The following is an 18,889-nucleotide window of genomic DNA, read 5'->3' as shown; positions in this document are numbered from 1 at the left end:
TATTTATAATATTTTCAAAGTCTTCCTTCCCAAAAATTGTAACCTTAATTTATGCCTGTCAAGGTAAAATAAGCATGCTAATACGTAATAATCTGTTGTATGAGTACCTGTTATTGCTGTCATTTTAATTCCATATTACAATACTTAATTGTGAAGGAAATTACAACTCCAATTCCCTTGGTTGTGAAAAAAATATTTATAAAGTTTGTATTGTTTGGTTAATGATTCAATGTCCAAACAATATTGTCCTTCCGGTAGGACGATGCTGTAGCCCTACTAGAAGGACAGAAACGTCCGGTCAGTAGAACGGAAGTATTGCTATATTTGTGATTATCATATATTCTTGTTGTGGTCTTAATGTTTAAAATATACGGAGGCCGCTAGAGCTCAGTGCTAGAGCGTTCACCTCTGGTGCTTGGGGTCCCGGGTTTGATACCGGCCCCCACCAACCCAGATAGCACGAATACTTGCGGCAAATTTTTGCTTCGTTTAGTGGAGCAAACAATCTGAAAGTTTGCGAAGGCAAAATTTCTTAATATTTATTAAAAGCTTTCAATATAATCTGCAAATTTTCACTGATTTGCAAATATAAATTCACCACTGCAATTAACTTGCATCTTTTTTGAAAATATAACATTGAAAGTTTGCCGTCGCCAAGGATCTTGTAAAATAGAGGATCTGCCTTTATATATCTTCATCCTATTAAAAGAATGAAGCCAAAAAACATCCGAGCATCGGCACGTCTAATTGGCTACTCTCGTTACCGCCATATTTGTTGACATAAAACATTGCTATCTTCATAGGAAGACATGTACTGTGTCTGTCGTTTATTTTTAAAGTATTACTTCAGTAGCATACGGCTGTACAAATAGGAGTGAGGAGAAATTACCCGGAATAACCTTTCTCAGGTAAGAAAATCCCTAATTAAAAGATACTCGCTTCTAGCAGTATTGATATTTTGATGTCAGTATTATCTGCTCTTTTTATTATATTTTGAAGATTTTAGTAGTAATTATTTAAATAGACATACTACACATGTTGTTATAGCTTCAATTAGGTTGAGTTCTTTATAGATTCAGAAGTACGCTACTGAATGCTAGTGCACGTCCTAGTGTAAGTGATATCCATTTAGGTGGTAAGAGAACGTAAGTTACACTTCGTTCCATTAGAAAAACTGTAATCGTCATACTGAAATTATTGTATGTGCTTTTGATTTAAATTTTGTGACAAGCTATGTATCTGAATGGATATGTATATTTACATGTTCTTAGTAGAAGTATGTGTTCCGACTTAACATTCGACAATTCATCACAGTAACTCGGAAACAAGTAATAAAGTTAGTGTTATAAATGAAATAATACAGAGAGAATTAATAAGGGATATAGTATACGTAAGACCGTCTGAGTTCCAGAAGAAGCTGGACGCTAATACTTTTAGGGATTATTCATTGAGTATCTACGAACTTAGAAAGGGAGTAACAAACCCACTTTCATTTACTTATCCACTGATACGAAAATAAAAAAGAGCGTACCTATTTGCCCTTGTACTTTATATGCTATAGCGCATTACATTATATGCAACAAGGATTTTGGTCTGCATCATGATATAAATTTAAAAATATTTAACATTTTTCGAATCGAAATCAACAAAATTTATTCTAGAAAGTAAAAATAGAATGTTAAGCACATATAATGAAGACAACGCAGTGATTTAATTTGGTAACGTATAAATATATAATATGAAGTATCCTCGCGCACGGAAGACAGGGGGTTCTCATGTATACTATTACCTTAATAAGTACTGAAGTTAACAATAAGTGACAAGAACATGGAGAAGTTTCTAGAACAGTTCCCCGTATATAGGTTACTAGCTAGGTTCGTTCCTTTCTGTACCAAAATTCAATATTTCATTTACATAATATTGCCGAGCGAGTGAAGGCGAGTTAGAGCCCCACAGGGCACGTCGTTTTCTGTCTTTATTACGGCTAAATGGGAAGGGGGTCTAGTGTTCTAGAACCTTGCCAAGAACCTGCGATTTAGAGAGAAGTAGGATTCACTCGAGCAGACGGTTCTACAAAATGGAGAATTTGTAGGTAGAATATGATGTGGAACATGTTTCGTGAAGGAATGAGAATGTGAATACAAGTTATTACTGTCAGTGCACAGCATATTGAAATGAATTTTGAGTGATAGTGAGATTATTGTAAATGTAAATGTGTTCTTCAACTATCCTTGTTTATGCGTATACCCCCGTCGCTGACGCGCCAGCTACCTGTGCACGTCCCTTCTCGCTGACGATCGGGCTCCACTGTTGCGCTTCTGCCCTGGCTCGTTGAGTAGCATTCAGGGTTTGCCCAAGTGGGCCCAGCCCGAAAAAACCCGGTGGGTTTTTTCGGGTTGGACCCACCTGAAAAAAACCCACTTTAAAACCCACCTGGGTTTTGACCTATTTGTTAGTATATTATTGGTACAACTAAGGTGATCATATTGTAAATGCAGTAAATGAATTAAAAAAAAAAAAAAAACCTTAGCTTGAGATAGTTATAGAACAAATTAATGTATGGATTATGCTTACAGCCTTTTGAAGTAAAATAAGCAATTTTGTACTTTAGGAAATATTTTCCGTGAATAATGTGCTCGTCGACTCGGCGACACCGAGGGACGTTATCACTCATACGTTTGACGGGTTTAAGGTCATAGGTGCCGGTACTAATAGTACATATGTAAATACATTAGTAAAACTATTAGTATTATTTCTTACCTTTGATGTAAAACACAAGTTTTTTCAACTAAAATTTGGTTGAACAATAACAGTTTAGTTCAGTCATTTGTTGCTACTTTTCAAATAAGCATTTTGTAGAATCAACACCAGCAATAGCGTAAAATTTCTTGTCAAACTTATGAAGCTTAATGCTCGGGGTTCCGTAGACTATGTAAATACATTACTGTTTCAAGTGCTGAGTTCAAATTTCCGTACTAGTGGAAGTTTTGATGTACACGCCGTGAAAGAAGTGGTCGGAAAATTCCCGAATTAAACGCAAAAGGATCGGAAATGAATAAATCAACAATAAAACTATTTATTTTACGCTTAAGCCTGCCATACGTCGGGACAGTCCCGTTTTTGGGCCTCGAGTGTCCCTATTTTAACTCCGTTCCATTTCTGATATCAATATCAGCTTATTCGAAAAGTGAAAAACAAAAATTTCTGACATTGGCTGGGAATCCTGTAATTAGTGAATGAACAGAACGCTGTTGCATGTAAAAAGTTTGGAGGAAGTTATTACACCACCCTGTTCGACTTGATAGCGAGCAAAATTTGCAATGCTACTTTTTCTATTGAACTTGATGGAAACTCGGATACTCTCCGGATAAAAAAAAAAAAAAAAAAAAAAGCTTTGAGTGTTTCTACATTTACAAACACAGTGAATATGGCTGACCTTTTCTCCAGCAACACATTAGATAAGTTAACAAAAATTATAATCTTTTTCAGAGACTAAGGTCACAGAATTGTGCTTTGGTCCAGGTCTTGGAAAAATGTAACTCTGGTCCTGACAATTACACACGACACAGGGAGAAAAATCAGCTTATCATCAGATTAAACTGACGAACGTAAATTTGGCAAATACAGCCATGTAAATAAATATTGCTAAACGCGCGAAGAATATTGAAGGTAGATTGTACCACTGATTTAATTAATTTGCGTATTGTTTTCCTGTTAAGCATTTTTATAGCACATCTTAAGTTTTTAGGCATCTTTAGTCAATACAATTAATTGCAGGGTACGAAGAGAGAAAAGCAGCTGCTGCTTAGTGAACTTACGCCTATTATACGTATTGTGAAAAAAAAAAATAATAATAATTAATTAAATAAAATGAAATCTTTTACTTTTAGTCTCACGGTTATGCCTGCTATGTTCAAGGTGACGGTGATAATGAGAAATGAAGAAATGACGGAATGAAGAAAGTGGAAGGAAACCTGAGAATCCCGAGAAAACCCACGCACAAGGTGTTTGTCCACCACAAAGCTCACTTGGCGCGAGCTGGGATCGAACTAGGGACCCCATGCACCAGAGGTGAACACTCTACCACTGAGCCACCGCGGCCTATTATAATTTTGTTCATAACCAGATTATAGTTTAATTCATTGTGTTGGAAAGTTGAGAGGGGGGGGGGGTCTGAGGTGTCCCGTATTCTCATGGAGAAAATATGGCAGGTTTATTTACGCTGGAAGATGTTAATTTCATGTAAGACATTTTGAAACATTTATTATATCATACAACATGAATTGTATCTTTGTTTTAAATTAATAGACCCCTTTTGGTATTCATATTTGGGGAACGTCAGTCAGGCTTCTGGATGACTTGATTTATATTTGTTCGTTTGTCTGCCGAGCTCCTTCATGGCTAAGCGGTTAGTGTACGCGTCTTTGGCGTGGGTGACCCGGGTTTGCTTCCCGGAGGGAGCTCACGTGGTTCGGATTCCACTTTAACCAGTAGGTCCCGTCTCATATAGCCTCGCTGCTAAAAGGGACGTTAAACACAAAATCAACTCAAGTCGTTTATCTGCCTCTACCACACACTTTACAGGGTATAACTTTCGGCCTTTTAAGTTAAAATTTTCAGAGTACAAGCACGAGACACTCTAAATTTCCTACATAGATTTTGACGGCATACCAACGTAAAATATCAAAATGGCGGCCATTTTGTCAAATCAGCGATTATCTACGCTACGAAGCGCAATTTTCAGTCTTTTAAGTTGAAATTTTGACGGTGGAAGCACAAGATCTGCTAAATTTGCTGTGTAGATTTTCTCGGCGGTCGAATGTAAAATTTCAAAAGGCGGCCATTTTTTCATAACGGCAGTGAGTAGAAAATTGTAGCAAGTTGTGACAATGACAATATTAAAATATAAATCAAATTTTAACACTTTTACCCCAAAGACATTGAAATATTTCGAAAAAACCCCATTAAACCCGAAAATACCCGAAAAAACCCATATGGGCCCAGGTGGGTTGGGCTTTTTCAAAAAAGCCCGGGTTTTTTCAAACCCTGGTAGCATTCGTGCTTTTTAGTAGCCACCTAGCACCACGTGGTTCGTATTTTATGCACTGTAGTTTTTTGCTATGTGTCGACACTATGTACAGAGTCCTCCTGAAGTAGATCTCCAAGTAATTAAGGTTATAGATTACTGGTCCCCCGTGTAGATTAGTAGCTGGGTTGGTTTCGTTCTGTACTAAAGTTTATACATTTAATTTTCACAGTATTGCCGAGCGAGCGTCAGCGAGTGAAGGCGGGTTAGAGCCAGGGTTTGAAAAAGCCCAACCCACCTTGGCCCATATGGGTTTTTTCGAGTTTTTTCGAAATATTTCAATGTCTTTGGGGTAAAAGTGTTAAAATTTGATTTATATTTTAATATTGTCATTGTCACAACTTGCTACAATTTTCAACTCACTGCTGTTTCGAAAAAATTGCCGCCATTTTGAAATTTTACATTCGATTTGTGAGAAAATCTATACAGCAAATTTAGCGTATCTCGTGCTTCCACCGTCGAAATTTCAACTTAAAGGACTGAACGTTGCGCTTCGTAGCGCGGATACTCGCTGTTTTGAAAAAATGGCCGCCATTTTGACATTTTACGTTGGTATGCCGCCAAAATCTATACGGGAAATTTAGTGTCTTGTGCTTGTACTCTGAAAATTTTAACTTAAAAGGCCGAAAGTTGTAACCTGTAGTGTGTGTGGTAGAGGCAGACAAACAAGTTGAGTTGATTTTGTGTTTAATGTCCCTTTCAGCAGCGAGGCTATATGAGACGGGACCTCCTGATTAACATGGAATCCGAACCACAAGATCTCCCTCCGGGAAGCAAACCCGGATCTCCCACGCCGAAGACACATACTCTAACCGCTTAACCATGAAGGAGCTCGGCAGACAAACGAACACATGTAGATCAATTCATCTACAAGCCTGACTGAAGTTCGGCAAATGTGAATACCAAAAGGGGTCTATTAATTTAAAACAAAAATGCACTTCATGTTATATGAAATAAATAAATGTTTCAAAATGTCTTGTATGAAATTAACATCTTCCAGCGTAAGTAAACATCCCATATTTTTTTCATGAGAATACGGGACATCTCAGACTCCCCCCCCCCCTTCCGCATTAACTTTCCATTCCAACACAATGCAACTAACTGTAGTCTGGTTATGAACAAAAGTATAATAGGCTGCGGTGGCTCAGTTGTAGAGGGTTCACCTCTGGTGCATGGTATCCCTAGTTCGATCCCAGCTCGCGCCAAGTGAGCTTTGTGGTGGACAAACACCTTGTGTGTGGGTTTTCTCGGGATTCTTATATTTCCTCCCACTGTCTTCATTATTAACTTCTTTAAAGAATACAAAAATTAAATCAGTATGTTTTAATTAACATTATGAAAATTAACAGTTCGTCTGATTCCGTTATTTCCTAGCTTTCTTATATAATACAAAAATTAGATCAGAAGTACAAGCATCGTGAACAAGCGAAAAATCAATCCATGACGAGGTTAGGCAACAAATGCCACAAACGCATTAAACTATTTAATTTAGATGAATAAATAAGATAGAGATAGAAAATATACAGATAAATGAGATGAGATAAAGATAAAAGTGTAGGAAATGTATATATCCTGATTCGCGCTTAGTTTTCCGTGCCTAGCTTACTTTATATGTCGTAAATTGTGATTTTTACTATGTACCTCGCGCCCAAATGGTGGCGCCCAAACGTCCTGTTCCGGAATATAATAGATGAAAGTTCACTAAGCAGCAGCTGCTTTTCTCTGTTCGTACCCCGCAATTAATTGTACGGACTGAAGATGCCTAAAAACTTGAGATGTGCTATAAAAATGCTTTACAGGAAAACAATATGCAAATTATTTAAATCAGTGGTACAATCTACCTACAATATTCTTCACGCGTTTAGCAATATTTATTTACATGGCTGTATTTGCCAAAATTACGTTCGTCAGTTTAATCTGATGAAAAGCTGATTTTTCTCCTTTTTCTCCTGATTTCACAATTCTATGACCTAGCTTCTGAAAAAGATAATAATTCTTGTTAACTTATCGAATGTGTTGTTGGAGAAAAGGTCAGTTATCTTCCCTGTGTTTGTAAATGTAGAAACATTTTTTTTTTTTTTTTTTTTTTTTTTTTTTTATGTACGAGAGAGTATCCGAGTTCCCATAAAGTGCAATGTAGGAAGTAGCATTTTAAATTTTGCTCGCTATTAAGTCGAACAGGGTGGTGTAATAACTTCCTCGAAACAGCGTACTGTTCATTCACTAATTACAGGATTTCCAGCCAATGTCAGTTTTTTTTGTTTGTTTGTTTGTTTGTTTTTCACTTTTCGAATAAGCTGATATTGATAGCAGAAATGGAACGGAGTTAAAAAAACGGGAAATTACCCTGTCTCGACTAAATTTACGGGGACACGGGACACTCGGGCCCAAAAACGGGACGTATGGCAGGCTTAAGCGTAAAATAAATAGTTTTATTGTTGAAGTATTCATTTCCGATCCTTCTGCGTTTAATTTCCCGAGCACTTCTTTCACGGCGTGTACATCAAAACTTCCACTAGTACGGAAATTTGAACTCAGCACTTGAAATAGTAAGCGTTACATAGTCTTCAGAACCCCGAGCATTAAGCTTCTTAATTTTGACAAGAATTTTTACGCTATTGCTGGTGTTGATTCTACAGAATAATTATTTGAAGAGTAGCAACAAATGACTGAACTAAAGTGTTATTGTTGGAAAACCAAATTTTAGTTGAAGAAACTTGTGTTTTACATCCAAGGTAAGAAATAATGCTGATAGCTTTACTAATGTATTTACATATGTACTATTAGTACCGACACCTATGACCTTAAACCCGTCAAATGTATGAGTGATAACGTCCCTTGGTGTCGACGAGCACACTATTCACGGAAAATATTTTCTAAAGTACAAAATTGCTTATTGTACTTCAAATAGGCTTTCAGCATAATCCATACATTAATTTGTTCTATAACTATCTCAAGCTAAGGTATTTTTTAAAAAATTCATTCAGTGCATTCAGAACTTTATGAAGATCGCATGTTGAATGTTGTTGTCTACCTTAACGTGAGAGCCTCTAATTCGCCCAAGGAAAGTAAAATCTGATGAAAATCACTTACAATGTGATCACCTTAGTTGTACCAATCATATATTAACAAATAGGTGAAAAACCCATGTGGGTTTTAAAGTGGGTTTTTTCAGGTGGGTCCAACCCGAAAAAAAACACTGGGTTTTTTCGGGCTGGGCCCACTTGTGCAAACCCTGGTTAGAGCCCCGCAGGGCACGTTGTTTTCTGTCTTTATTACTGCTCAATGGGAAGGGGACCAGTAATCTAGAACCTTGCCTTCTCATTTAGTGCATACTCTGCGAAAAGACACACACAGCTCCATGCGAGCCGACTATTTGGGTGGTCCGGGGCTCCAGCATCGGTAAGATTTTTAGTTTGGACCCGGGTTTGAACCCGTTTCTCTTACGTTTAAGTCAAAGTCAGCCGTCTTACCGACTGAGCTAGGGTATCCCCAAATTATCGTTATAGTACCAGTATATTTTACTTATCACAGCAGAGGGGGCCGCGGTGGCTCAGTGGTAGAGCGTTCACCTCTGGTGCTATGGGTCCTGGGTTCGATCCCAGCCCCCGCCATGTGAACTTTGTGGTGGACAAACACCGTGTGCGTGGGTTTTCTCGGGATTCTCCCGTTTCCTCCCACTTTCTTCATTCCACTATTTCATTCATTATTCATCATCACCGTCTCCTTTAGCCTAACCGGCATAACTGTGGGACGTAAAACTCAAAGATTTCATTTCATTATCACAGCAGAGCCCTTTATTATAGTTTTCATAAAAGACTTTAACTAGAAGGAAATGAATCAATAAATATCGATACTCGCCTGAAAGCATATAACACGTCTGCGCCGTTGCAAAGCTCTAACCTAACCTGAAAATGTAAGAAATGTGTCAAAATTTGGTAGAACCGTCTGCTCGAATAATGCCAAAAGTAGTAAGAAAGCTGATCTTCCGCAGGTAGCGTCCCCGAATTAGACCTTCAGTTTTTTAACGTTTTTAACCTTAAACCAGTTTTTAACGTTGTTAACAAATGTATTTGTTATTATTTTAACATATGTTGCCTATAATTAGCTACTTCTCTTTCATTTTCATCGTTCACTGTTAACATTTAATCATAAATAATTCTTGTTTTCATGCTTTCTGTGCTTTATGCTAGTGTAAATTCATCTGTATTATATTACTGCACAAAATTAATTACTTTCTCATGCTTCCCACTAGCGCTTAACAACACTCTACTAATGTAAGTATACTTTTAGATGGGGCGTTGGGAGCGGAGTTTCCTATCAAATACATGTCCGTGGGACAAAAATCCAGGACACATACAAATATACTACCTGTACTAGGTTGCTACACAACGGGATGATTATATTCGTGAAATATAAACTCCTTTTAGTAGGAAATGCACTGTTTCTATCTTAAAGAGTGTTTAAATAAGGATTTGTAATGAAATATTCAGACTGACTTCAGGAGAGCTGAGTATAACTACAGCGTGTGCAGGTATATCATAAAACAGCACTATATATAGCAGAATCGACTTAAAAGCACAAACCAACTTGTGTTATGTGGTCATTAAAAACCAAGATTGCTATCTGAGGCAGGCAGGGGAATACTAGCCGTAGTGAGGCTTTGTGTAGGGAGCAGGCGCGTTACTGACCGTGTGTATACACATAAATGGTAGTGGAAAAACGTTTTATGCTTCATGAAAGCATGTGCCCTATAGCCATATGCAACTGGCACAGCTTTGTGAGAGTTGTGTGTTCAATGATCACTTTGTACCAAGAATGCAAATAGGCAACAAAATGTTACTAGCCCAACAAAAAAATCCAACCTACTTGCTCACATTCCATTAGAAATCGTGGCTATTGTTTAACTTTAGGGAGGCCAGGATTTTAACCGAATTTTCCCGATATTCTATTCACATTCGGATAGTTGAGGTTAAATACATTTAATTCAGACAGTTGCCGAGCGAGCATTAGCGAGTAAAGGTGGTTTGGAGTCACACAAGGCACGTTGTTTTTGGTCTTCGTTAGTTTCCCCACCCCCCATTACTAAAGATCTACCAAAATAATTTATTTACGTTTAAAATAAATAATAGCGATTTTAAAAACTCGCTCGGGGCGAGTGTTTATTAGCATCAGTGCTTTGTACACTGTCTTTATATAACACTTTATTTCATGTCTTTCTTATGGAGTATTACCTGGTAAACGCCACACTTTTCATTTCGAATTTTGCCTTACTATACATGCAAGAGGTAAGACCCCGATATATTTTTATTACTTGTACGATCTTATTGTGTAATCAAGTAATATATATTTCTTCCGTACATTTTTCAACTGCATGCCCGCATTACATGGATTGGCATCTAAACTTTTGCCACATTTCACCATATTTGGTTCAGATAATACTCGCTTTTCAGTTCCTGCTCTCCATTTACGTTTCCCCTCCATTACTGGAGCATACATGTTCTAAGTTAAGGGTTGGCTTTAGACAAGATTAATGAATTAGTAAGATAGTGGGTTTGAAACTGCCATATTATGCTCTATGTACCTAATATTGCCACAATACCGAATTCATATAGTCCAGAATTTAACTTTTTTTTAAACATAAATTATCATCATACGGTGTTGATTTTTTTTTTTTTTTTTTTTTTTTTTTACATGCATTCCCTTGATATCGAGCGGACCGACCTTCTTTGCGCTTCCCAGACGTGAATAGGTCCAATGCTAGCTTCTAGTAACTACCTAGCCCAAACAGGTAGATATTTTTTGCATAATTGCGCCCAGCATTATCTGTAGAGATGCAACAACACCATCTGTCGGCGAACACTTAAAACAGTCCTATTTTGTGTGTGTACGCAAGGATAAGACTACTTGTATGTTGTGTGATGTGAAGTTAAATTAAAACAGATACCTACAGCAAAGTTGAGAATTGAGAAGAATCGGGTTATCTTCAATTTCTGAAATATAATGCTTTACATACTCTTCTTCATAAATGAGAAACTTATCACTGCTCTACGCTAATTCCAATTTTTATTATTGTTATTGCATGAATTTAAAAAGTTCTGAGAAGTTGTGTTTCACATAAAATTAGTGTAATAAGTTTCAAACCTGAGATATGATTGAATGTCGGAATTAAATGTAGTTTCATTGTCCATGTGTATGAGAAAGCTTCCAGTGAAAGAAGGTATCAGTAAAGCACACTGTCATTATATGATAAAGAGGAAGCGGAAAAGATCGATAGATAGGTTAAACTTGATATGTAAGAGAGTTTCCCAAGTAAAGCTATGGTTATACTTTCCAAAATTAGAATATAGAATAACTTATTCAAATCCAAGTCCGCGCATAGTGTAGCAGTAGATTACTTTGGGGGGGGGGGGACAAATAGCAAGACCGGGTAATAATCTGCGTTGTCAGCCTTTTATGGCTAAAGTTCTGTATTTGTAATAACAATTACAACTAACCTGAATAATGTTCCTTTTTCACGTCTTCCAAACTTACATGCAACGTAGAAAATTACAGGAATAGATTTTTAAAAATACAGAATCAGTTTAGTTAAAAAAGAAATTTTCACACCATTGTTGTTACCAAAGAAGAAAAGAAAAGAAATTCTACGTGAAGAGCTGCATAAGAGAAAAAATGTTAAGCCCTATGCCCGATGAAGAGTACCCTTGGGAGTATGGAAATATAGTCTAAAAATACCTGAAATAGGAACATTATTATTATTATTATTATTATTATTATTATTAAAGTGTGTTCCATAAGCTCAATAACCAATTCTATATTCGTATTGTATAATCTGAATTTTTAATGGTAATTTTGTACATTTTTTAATTGAAGGATACCTAAGAAGAAAGAATTGCGTGAAGCCTGGATTATGTCTATTTGACGGAAAAACTGGACTCCTAGTGCTGGTAGTGCACTTTGTTCTGTACATTTCCGAGAAGATGACATTGATAGAACGTCCCTCTCTTGTGTGAGAATTCGCGAAAATGCAGTTCCATCTGTATTTCCTGCTTTTCCAAAGTATTTGCAGAAGGTATATTCAGTTTCTTTATTTTTATTTATTTATTTGAACCTTGATAATTTTATACATTATCATCACTAGAAAGATCAAATATTTCTCTTGACTCCTGGTGAAATTATAGCTAACTGGTTCATAATAGTTTTGCTATCTTAAATATCTTGAACTAGGAAATAAATAACTGAATAAAACAACGTTTATTTTAAAATAATGTGACAGTTTCGCCAACTAACTGAACATATTGGCTTCATCAAACACTGTAAAAAGAAGCATTACTGTACATTTATAACCTAAAGTATACGTTGGAGATTTAGGGGAGGGTGCAAGTGAGTTAAGTGTTCCAAGAAAGGGAACGCTTTAGAGATATAAGGAAATTACATAAGTTGCTTGTAGGCTCATTGTGTCCGTATGCTACGTACATAAATGTGATCTGTCACGAACAAAACAACATATTATTACAATGAATACTAAGCCGTTTAAGTAGCTAGGAGTTAAAAAAACTCGTTCAGGATTGGTGCAAAATTCTTTGATTTTTAGTGGTAATGAATGTACTAAATATTACTGGTATTAAGACGCAGACTGGGTTGTGACTTAATTCGCATTGTCTTAAAAGTATATGGGGAGGAGAGGCAGGGTTTTAATACAGTGGCTAATTATAATATCCAACGCTGAAGGACGTATCTTAATTGATTTTCTGTATTTTAGTACATGCTTGTCTGTATGTCTGTAAGAGGGTTGGCAAAAAGTTTTATTGAAAAAAGTTTTTTCTTTGGGGTTTAAACTTTTTTTTTTTTTTTTATAAATAATTTGCTCTGTGTATTTATATTACATATGGGCAGAGATAAGTTTGTTTCACCTTGGTGTTATTTTGCAACTACCGGGTTATGCTGGAAGGGGTCACATAAGCTTAGAGCGGAGTCCAAACCGTTTCTCGACTTACGTCCGATACAAATTGTCCTCCATTTGAACTCGAAACCGGGACTAATTGGCCACAAATGCGGTACGTTTGCCGACTCACTCACGAAGGACTCCTGATAAAAATACGTTGTACTGATCTTTACATACTTTTAATACATTTGTCTAATTGTCTTTTGAGGACCAGAAGATAAACATGTACACAAGTGAAACCATTATAGAAAATTACATATGGACAATTTCAAAATACTGCAGAGTACAGAAGAACTAATTAATTCCAAGTTAGTTCTTGGGGGCCGCGGTCGCTCAGTGGTAGAGCGTTCACCTATGGTGCTAGGGGTCCCGGGTTCGATCCCAGCCTCCGCCAAGTAAACTTTGTAGTGGACCAACACCGTGTGCATGGGTTTCCTCGGGGCTCTTCCGTTTCCTCCCACTTTCTTCATTCCACCATTTTCATTCATTATTCATCATCAGTCTCCTTTAGCCTAACTGGCATAATCGTGGGACGTAAAACTCAAAGATTTCATTTCCAAACTAGCGGAAAAACGTAATATGAAAAAGCTGCACAAGCTGAAGCGCTGGAGCTAGAGAAACGAAATTTGCTCTGATGATGTATCATGAAGAGTAGTTTATTAAACAATAGCGAAATTTTCAAAACGTTGTCGTTTTTAATAAAAAAAAAATAAGCACCAAGTATCGGAAGCAATACAACGTAGGTGATTTATTCTGCCACCTGTTGAAGGAATTATGCACTTCACGTTGTGTTTCCATATCATTGCTGCAACAGAGGATAGTTTTTTTTTTCTTTAATGTCACTTGGCACTGTAGCATCCGTGGTCCTCAGATATTTCCTTGTCAATACGTGAGAAATTAACTCTCGCCTTAATTATATCATGTTGATAATCGAATGTTATAGCACAAATGCACAATACTTTGAATTTTCATTTCAGAGAAGGCAGAAGCAGTACTCCAGTTTCCTTGGATGAGAGCGAAAACACTACTCGAGTTTCAGTGGATGAGAGCGAAAGCACTACTCGAGTTTCAATGGATGAGAGCGGAAGTGCTACTCTAGTTTCATTTGAGGAAAGCAGAAGCACTATTAGAGTTACTCTGGATGAGAGAGCATCCTCATCTGGAGGTGGCACTCTAAGCAGCACGCAGTCTCAGCTTCCAACGGAAGAATAGTGATTACGAAATATTTGTAACTATTTGTAAGAAGTAATCCGAACAACTTAAGACTTTGTTCATATATTTTTGAAACTGCATGGTGATAAGTCTGTTTTGTGCATTTAGTTTTTGTTGAGTGCTAATTTTGAAGGAGAGTTACACATAAAGTGAGAGTCGTTTAGCTTGTATGCGTAACGGAAGAACAGTGATTGCGAAATATTTATAACTATTTATAAGAAGTAATCCGGACAATTTAAGAGACTTGTTTATATATGGTTGAAACCGCACACGGTTGATAAATCTGCTTTGTACATTTAGTTTTTGTTAGGTGATAATCAAGGAAAGTTACTCATAATGAAGACAGTCGTTTAGCTTGTATACATATGAAAAAAGAGTTAATATTTACCATCGGGGTAGTTATCAACAAAGACGCATTGTACAGTTTCCAGTAATATAACGTTTGTTCATACACGAGATGATTTGCAGCATCTGTGCTGTAGGTAGTCTGCTATATTATGAACTGAAAGATAGGCATCATTCAAATACCTCATTCACTTTTTTTGCAAACTTGTAGTTTCTTACATTATAATTGGACAAAATGGTCGTATGGTATTTTGTGAGCTGGTCAATGGTATCGGCAGAGAAGGGATTTATAAACCTACCAGTTGGTATGACTCAAGCAGCTTGTAACTGCTAAGAAAAGTTACCCCCAAAAATATTTAACTATTTTTCGAAATAAAGTAATTAGTATGGCAAAAGGGTGTATAGTGTGAAGTATTTTTATAATTGAGTATATGGAAAACTGCATGGTACGAATGGATTTTTAGGTACATTGTACTCACCCCACGGACCTGGATTTTTGACAGCATCGACTAAAGCATGAAGAGCGGCATATAATAGTTAAAAACCACGATGGAGTGTTTTATAGTTTGTGACCTCAGTTCCAGATAAAAAAATGAGAAGTGGAGAATTTTAACGTGTAGCAAAATATTCCTCACCAAATAACTCTCCAACCTCAATTCGCCTCCGAATTTGCACCAAGCAAGGCGAGCATATATAAAACACAACCGAATGTTTTTGTTTCTCAACATAAGATAGTATTTAGCTGAAGTGACGGATTGCATATAAGAATTTTGAAAATTAATCCTTTATCGTGCAGGTGCTATGCAACCAGTTTGTGAGGGTGATGACTGGGTCGCTTCTCGATCAAGTGTGTCTATACGCCAGATATTGACACACGTTTGTTTCTGGATGCATGTTCCGATAGTTTCCGGGTGTGTTCCCGGCGAAAAAGCTTCCGGGTGTGTTCTATTTGTGCTTGATGCGAAATCAGGTTGAAGGTTGCACAGTTCGAAATTTTGATATTTTCTTCCATTTTCGCACAATTTTCAAACTCAAAAAGTTGTGAAGAAGCATCAGATATTGGCATCTGGTACTAAGTATTATTATATATACACAACAATTTGCTTTTCTCAACTTTTTTCTCTAAAACAGTTTTTGGTAATCCCCTTATGCATTCTGTAATATGATCACTGAGTATTGTTATAGTTTGTAGTATATTGTCATTCTAAAGTCAAAATCAAGCAATAAATATATAATGCCCTTTATTTACCGTATAGTATTTTTTAATGTTTCATCCTAATCTTCTTATAGTTATTTTTACATGCTTGCCCTCACACATTCTAATACGGTTGTGCCATTACCATGATTTTTACTGTTTTTTTTTTTTTTCGACATGACAATTTAGAAAAGTCTTAATCCTTTGTTCTTGGAGCCATCTGGATGCCGTCATGTTTGTTTATGCATTTGGAAGTGTTTGTTTTCCCTTGTGCATTATCTTCGAGTATAATGTGTTGTTATTGGGTAATTAGCAGTAGCGGTTCGTGGTCTGTAGAAGTACCGGTTGCAATGTTGCAATGTCAAAGGTATGTAGTTACGCGCAAGTGTTCCCTCCCCCCAGCATTCTTGAGTCTTATCCAAAAAATATTCAGGAAATATGAAGAGGAAAGTCCTTATAAGCTCCATTTGTATATTTATTGATTAAAGTGTATTCTCTACTATTGATTTAAGGGGGTAGACTACTAAATATTTTTGAAAACCTAATAATTTTTCTTTTGCCCGTTTTTCGTAAGTGAAAAGAGGTAATAAAATGTAACTTACTACAATAATAGATAATGTTATTCTACACCCGAAAATACGTATCGGAAGAATTTTCAGTGTTGCCATCCATAGAAATTACAATGTGACCAGAATTTGAATTACTCAAAAATCTAGATAAAGGCAGCGACTAGAAAAATGAATTCAACGGTAATTGATGACTTATCATGCTGTCTACCTTTCTTGTTTACTACTTTTTAAAAAAATGTTTCTACTTATTTTGTAATAATTTATTTATTTTGTAATAATTTATGTAAGTATTATAAAATAAATAGAAATGTTATTAAAAAAGTAGTAAACAAGAAAGGTAGACAGCATCATAAGTCATCAATTACCGCTGAGTTCATTTTTCTAGTCGCTGCCTTTATCTAGATTTTTGAGTAATTCAAATTCTGGTCACACTGTAATTTCTATGGATGGCAACACTGAAAATTCTTCCGATTCGTATTTTGGGGTGTAGAATAACATTATCTATTATTGTAGTAAGTTACATTTTATTACCTCTTTCCACTTACGAAAAATGGGCAAAAGAAAAATTATTAGTTTTTCAAAAATATTTAGTAGTCTGCCGCCTTAATATAAAAGTTATTCCCTTTTTTTCAAACAACCACTATCAATGTACGTTTATACACTATTTATATACAAAAACTTCTACGTTCATGTTATTGAACAAGAGATAAATCGAATATATAGCATGTGCTGTGAGCCATGAATGATATCGTTAACCCAAAAAGAAGAGTTGAATTGATTTTGAGTTTAACGTCCCGTTCAGCAGCGAGGCTATATGAGACGTAGACCTACTGATTAATGTGGAATCCGAACCACATAAGCTCCCGCCGGGAATCGAACCGGGGTCTCCCACGCCAAAGGCGCGTACGCTAACCGCTTAGCCACGGATGAGCTGCCAAAAAAGAAGAAAAAAAAGCAAAAAAAAAATGCATATATTCATGCACACAGTTAAACAAAATTATTTAAGTAAACTATGCATTATTTTAGAATGGAAGGTCTTTCTTCGTTTTTTCGAGTTTCAAATTCTTCTATGACTTCATTGAAATCTGAAATGCTGCTCGCCAAGTTTTTCTGAATTGAAAGCATCGCTACTGCAAATATTTTCCGCTTTATTTTCTTTAAGGTACAGAAACACCTCTCTCCTCCGACAATATGCATTTTGTTAGCATTTCTTTGTATGAATATAAGGGACAAAGAATTCATTTTCAGTAACTACGTATTTTTGTCTGCTGTTCTATTATAAAGAAGCATGAAATATAAGATTTTTTCCTTCGAAAATGAAAAAAAAAAAATAATAGTTTAACATTCCAGCAATTTAGGCTAAAGAAGACAGATGAGGATTGAAAGTGAATAATTTGAAATTAATTTTTTATGCTCTCCGCCGGAAATTGAACACGGGATCATGTGCACGAGCGACACACAGATAGGAATCAGACCAGTGGTAAGACATTCTCTTCTTCGATTCTCGATCGCCCCCCCCCCCTCAGAATAGGATATTTTCTTTTTTAAAAATAAAATCCATCCCAAGAATTTTTACCTTTGTATTATAAATGTAAAATAAAATCTATTGACTTCGAACGACTGCCCTGCCCCAAATATTCAGCTTGGATCCGCCCCTGCTACCACCAGACGCATATTTGCTCTTTGCGAGTTTCTGTTTGGTGACCAACTTCTTTCTTCCAAGCGTCTATATCTCACTCAACCTACCAATTGAGTCAAGCGCTGCCAAACGGAGGAATTCGTAACTACTACAGAAGCTGACTAAATACCAGTTGCAACGAAATAGCAACTGCAAACGCGTAATACGGGAGGATAGCAGCGATGCAAGAATAAATCCACTTCCTCATGTTAAGAGATAGGAGCTCGCTGCCATATGCTCAATGTTACTGCTTCCAGTGGCAACGCTTGCTGCCACTGGATTTGTATATCACTCTCTTTCTTTCAGTTTTTTAAAATTATTTTTTTAAGAAATGCATCAATACTGTTTTGCGCTCAAGAGCAAAGGTTTATTTTTTACTGATACACGACTTTAATACTTAAAAATATCCTTAGTATTAAAGAAATATCCGGTTGCACAACCATGCAACATATAGTACCAGCCGCCACTGGTAATTAGTCGTCAATTGCTACTTTGCTGAGCGATTGTGCAGCCGACTTTGTAAAATTTTGGATTAAAATGTACAGGCCAAATTCGTTGAAAGGTCAAATTTATTAGATTTGTTTCAGTGGCTTGCTTTAAGTCGAAATCTCCCTACGAGGAACCAGCGAAAGTTTCCGTGTCCATTACAAGAGTAAATGATGGAATAAACGTTGATGTAACCTTCAGGAATATTCAGGTTTAGGCTTAAATATAAACTAATTATTTGCTGAGCAAAACTATATTTTCATTAAAATTCAAAACGTGTTACAGTTTCGCCAACTAACTCTGGCTTCATCAGACACTAATGAAAATATATAGCTTTGCTCAGCAAATAATTAGTTTATATTTAATTCTAACA

The 18,889-nt window shown here is 36.4% G+C and overlaps 1 long non-coding RNA gene across 2 annotated transcripts; it reads left to right on the top strand.

The window, feature by feature from the left end:
• The first annotated feature begins 569 nt into the window (after positions 1 to 569).
• Positions 570 to 16,259, top strand: LOC145688096 (uncharacterized). 2 transcript variants are annotated; one of them, XR_014131843.1, is made up of 3 exons: positions 570 to 908; positions 11,960 to 12,158; positions 14,009 to 16,259. It is a non-coding gene; the product is annotated as an uncharacterized LOC145688096 (long non-coding RNA). The 2 variants fall into 2 exon arrangements; XR_014131844.1 differs by lacking the exon at positions 570 to 908 and adding an exon at positions 10,800 to 10,877.
• Positions 16,260 to 18,889: the final 2,630 nt, after the last annotated feature.

This window comes from Thermobia domestica, chromosome 1 (genome assembly GCF_964235325.1).
Source record: "Thermobia domestica chromosome 1, izTheDome1.hap1.1, whole genome shotgun sequence".
Taxonomy (NCBI): Eukaryota; Metazoa; Arthropoda; class Insecta; order Zygentoma; family Lepismatidae; genus Thermobia; species Thermobia domestica.
The sequence above is the reverse complement of the archived record's forward strand: the minus strand, read 5'-3'. Positions and strand labels throughout refer to the sequence as shown.